The sequence below is a fragment of the Athene noctua genome, unplaced genomic scaffold (assembly GCF_965140245.1).
Source record: "Athene noctua unplaced genomic scaffold, bAthNoc1.hap1.1 HAP1_HAP1_scaffold_302, whole genome shotgun sequence".
Taxonomy (NCBI): Eukaryota; Metazoa; Chordata; class Aves; order Strigiformes; family Strigidae; genus Athene; species Athene noctua.
The window spans coordinates 122,501-127,500 of NW_027437763.1; positions in this window are offsets into that span (position 1 = coordinate 122,501).

Consider the following 5,000-nt stretch of genomic DNA (forward strand, 5'->3'; position numbering starts at 1 on the left):
CACCGGCGGCCAAAAACGTACCGTGCTGTGCCCATGTCACGGGCTCCGGCTTAGGGCCGAGAGAGCAAAGGACCCGAGGAGTCGACTAGCCTTCGCTCACAGCACCGTGCAGACCTCCCTTCACCGAGCCCGGCCGGTAGAAACCAGGGACGCCGAGAGCCGGCCGGACACCACAGGCCGCCCCGCACGTATGGCATACGATACCGGCAACGAAAGGAGTAAACCAAGAACCAGGGAGGCGCCGCCGCCTCTCGCCTTACCATCGTCGGGCTCTCGGGGGGCCGGGGGGGGGGCCACCCACCGGTGGCTCGAGACACACCCCCCCCGGGCCGTCTGCATCCAGCTGCCGGCCACCGCGACCAGCCAAAACCGTGGCGTGCCCATGCCACGGGCTCCGGCTTAAGGCCGGCAAACAAAGGGAGCAGGTGCCGCCGCCGCCACCTCTCCTCCCATCCCCAAGGCCCCCTCAAGGAGCTGGGCAACAGCCCCCGACGGGCTGGAACCGTACGGAGCACCGCTGTGTCAACACACATACCGGCGCTCCCCCCCTCCGCCATCATCGGGCTCTCGGGGGACCGGGGGGGGACGGGGGTAACCACCCACGGTAGTCTCACAGCTCGGCTCCCCCCCCCCAGTATCCAGCGTTCAAGTGCCGCCAGCCGCCTCCGGCCACCGGTCTTCGGCCTCTCCCGTGCACCTCTGCCCGTCCTTTTCTCACCACTCGGCAGCGACCGCCCCAACGCCGCCCGGCTTCGTGCCGTTCGGCATCTCTCTGGGTGCTCTCGGTTCCGTGCACGCTCGCCTGACAGAGCACCGGCTTGAGAACCGTGCCCAATTCCCCGGGGGAAACCACCGTCTGCGGCCGCCCAGCATTCCACTTGGCCGGCTAAGCCGCGTGCCCTCGCTCGGTGGCGCTTGTCTGGAGCAGAGACGCCTCGTGCCCCTATATAAGGAGAATATGGGTCCGCGCCGGAAAGGGGCGCTTAAAGGCAGTGTCTGCCTGCCAGCGGGGGAGGCGCTGCAGAGACGCCGCCTCTTACGATGACCTAACTGGAGGCAGCGCGAAACAGCGACCCCTTGGAGGAACTGCCGGAGCCAACAGGTCTGCCCGCGCTCTAAGTCCCGACGGAGCCGGGTAGACCTGGCAGCCCTTTCTACGGACGCTGAGCCGGCCGCCGGCAACGTGGAGCCGGGTACACCTAGCGGCCACCGCCGGTCGCCTCGGAGGTGGGTAGACCTGACGGCCGCCTCACGCCCCGGAGGCGGGTAGACCTGACGGCCGCCTCACGCCCCGGAAGCGGGTAGACCTGACGGCCGCCACACGCCGCGGAGGCGGGTAGACCTGACGGCCGCCACACGCCCCGGAGGCGGGTAGACCTGACGGCCGCCTCACGCCCCGGAAGCGGGTAGACCTGACGGCCGCCTCACGCCCCGGAGGCGGGTAGACCTGACGGCCGCCTCACGCCCCGGAAGCGGGTAGACCTGACGGCCGCCTCACGCCCCGGAGGCGGGTAGACCTGACGGCCGCCTCACGCCCCGGAGGCGGGTAGACCTGACGGCCGCCTCACGCCGCGGAAGCGGGTAGACCTGACGGCCGCCTCACGCCCCGGAGGCGGGTAGACCTGACGGCCGCCTCACGCCCCGGAGGCGGGTAGACCTGACGGCCGCGTCGCGCCCCGGAGGCGGGTAGACCTGACGGCCGCCTCGCGCCCCGGAGGCGGGTAGACCTGACGGCCGCCACACGCCCCGGAGGCGGGTAGACCTGACGGCCGCCTCACGCCCCGGAGGCGGGTAGACCTGACGGCCGCCTCACGCCGCGGAGGCGGGTAGACCTGACGGCCGCCTCACGCCCCGGAAGCGGGTAGACCTGACGGCCACCACACGCCGCGGAGGCGGGTAGACCTGACGGCCGCCACACGCCCCGGAGGCGGGTAGACCTGACGGCCGCCTCACGCCCCGGAAGCGGGTAGACCTGACGGCCGCCTCACGCCCCGGAGGCGGGTAGACCTGACGGCCGCCTCACGCCCCGGAAGCGGGTAGACCTGACGGCCGCCTCACGCCCCGGAGGCGGGTAGACCTGACGGCCGCCTCACGCCCCGGAGGCGGGTAGACCTGACGGCCGCCTCACGCCGCGGAAGCGGGTAGACCTGACGGCCGCCTCACGCCCCGGAGGCGGGTAGACCTGACGGCCGCCTCACGCCCCGGAGGCGGGTAGACCTGACGGCCGCGTCGCGCCCCGGAGGCGGGTAGACCTGACGGCCGCCTCGCGCCCCGGAGGCGGGTAGACCTGACGGCCGCCACACGCCCCGGAGGCGGGTAGACCTGACGGCCGCCTCACGCCCCGGAGGCGGGTAGACCTGACGGCCGCCTCACGCCCCGGAGGCGGGTAGACCTGACGGCCGCCTCACGCCGCGGAGGCGGGTAGACCTGACGGCCGCCTCACGCCCCGGAGGCGGGTAGACCTGACGGCCGCCACACGCCCCGGAGGCGGGTAGACCTGACGGCCGCCACACGCCCCGGAGGCGGGTAGACCTGACGGCCGCCTCACGCCCCGGAGGCGGGTAGACCTGACGGCCGCCACACGCCCCGGAGGCGGGTAGACCTGACGGCCGCCACACGCCGCGGAGGCGGGTAGACCTGACGGCCGCCTCACGCCGCGGAGGCGGGTAGACCTGACGGCCGCCTCACGCCCCGGAGGCGGGCAGACCTGTCGGCCGCTTCACGCCCCGGAGGCGGGTAGACCTGGCGGCCGCGTCGTGCGAGACATTTTTGTTTCGATAGATGCCAATGAAATCCGAAAAAAAATAAATGAAAAGGGAAATTTTTTTTCTTAACGCACCCCCGCACCCCCGCGCCCCGCCGCGCTCTCATGTGCACGCAGCACCAGCCCCCCCACCCCCCCGCCCCGACCCGTTGGCTGCCATGCAGTCGCTGGCATCATTCGCTGCCCGCCCCCTCGGCCGCCAGTCAGCCCCTCTGCGCCGCGCCACTCCGCGCCGCACGGCGCCGCCCGCCACTCCCCCCCCCCGCTTCCCGCGGCTGCCAGGGGACCCGGCAGAAGCGGCGACGTTCCCCGCACCTCACCCCCAACGGAGACGCCCGTCTCGCTGGAGCGAGTTCGCATCGGGAACCGGGCGCTTTTCGCCGGGTCGGGGTCCCGGCGCTGCCGGGCGGTCCTCGGCTTCAGCTTTTGGTTTCGCAGCGTGGGTTTAGCTTTAGTCTCGGGGGAGGGGGGGTGGGGGGGGGGGTGGGGGTGCGTGTGTGTGTTTTTATTTTGTTTCTTTCCCCCCGCCTTTCGCTGTGCCGCAGAGGCGTGGGCACCGGGCGCCCTTCACCGGGTCCGGGTCCGGGTCCGGGTCCGGGTCCGGGTCCCGGCGTTGCCAGGCGCTCGCTGGCATTCGCGTTTAGGTTTTTTTCGACGGGGTTGGGGTGGGGGGGTGGGAAGGGGGCTCCCGGGCTTTATGTGTGGGAATAGGGGGTGTGGGGGTGTGTGCGCGCGTGTGTGTGTGTGTGTGTGTGTTGTTCGGATTGTTGTTTTGTTGTTTGTTCCCCCCCCCCCCCCCCCCCCGCCGCGACACACACGAGCTCGGACACACACGCAGAGACACAGAGAGAGAGAGAGAGAGAGAGAGAGAGAGCGCGCGCGCGCGAGAGAGAGACACAGGCGCGCACACACACACACGCACACACAGACACAGACACACACACACACACACACGCACGCACGCACGCGCACACACACAGACACCCCCAGCCCCCCACCCCCCCCAGCCCCCCGACCCCCACCGTCGCCCGCGCGCCCGAAGAGCCGTTGGTCCCCGCCCCACCGCTGCAACTCCGGAGCTGCAGGGCGGTGGGTGCGGCCGCCAACCGACCGCAGCCTCCTCGGCGCCGCGGAGCACTACGGCTGGGGGGTGGGGGATCGGGGGCGGTTTCTGTTACACCACCACCACCACCACCACCACCACCCGCCCTCGCTGCTCTCCCTCCCACCCCTTCGGCGTTCGTTTGGCTTTCAACCCGCGGCGGGAACGGAGCAGGCGGGCAGGAGGGCGGGCGGCCGAGCGACCGACTGAGGAAGGCGGGGAGCCGGGCCGCGGGCACGGCGCGGCAGGGACTCGGCAGCTGCGGGGGCTCAGCGTCCAAAACACGCGCCACCCATCATCGCCGCCGCCGGCGGGAGGCCCCTCCGGGCCCCCCGGCACGGAGGCGGCGGCGGCGACGCCGCTGGGTCCTAAGGTCTCCCGCCTTCCTTCCCTGGAGCGGCCAATGTGCTGCTGCTGGTGGAAAGCGGGCCGGAGGTAGGGGGCGGCCGGTCTCCTCGCGAACCCCGGGGGTGGCAGGGGGCGGCCGGTGTCACGGTGGACCTGGTGGCGGGAGGGGTGGGGGTTGGGGGGGGGTCGGCAGGGGGGTCGACAGAGCTCGTTGCGGCGGTGGGGGGGCGGGGGGGGGGGGGGGGTGGTGGGGGGGTGGTGTTGGTGGGGAGCGGTTTCTGTTGTTACACACACACCCCCGCCCCGTCGCTGCTCTCCCTCCCACCCCTTCGGCGTTCGTTTGGCTTTCAACCCGGGGCGGGAACGGAGCAGGCGGGCAGGAGGGCGGGCGGCCGAGCGACCGACTGAGGAAGGCGGGGAGCCGGGCCGCGGGCACGGCGCGGCAGGGACTCGGCAGCTGCGGGGGCTCAGCGTCCAAAACACGCGCCACCCATCATCGCCGCCGCCGGCGGGAGGCCCCTCCGGGCCCCCCGGCACGGAGGCGGCGGCGGCGACGCCGCTGGGTCCTAAGGTCTCCCGCCTTCCTTCCCTGGAGCGGCCAATGTGCTGCTGCTGGTGGAAAGCGGGCCGGAGGTAGGGGGCGGCCGGTCTCCTCGCGAACCCCGGGGGTGGCGGGGGCGGGGGGTGGGGGGGTGGGATGGGGCGGGGGGTGGCGGGGGGGGGGTGGGTGGGCTGGGGGGTGGGGGGGGCGGCCGGTGTCACGGTGAACCTGGTGGCGGGAGGGTT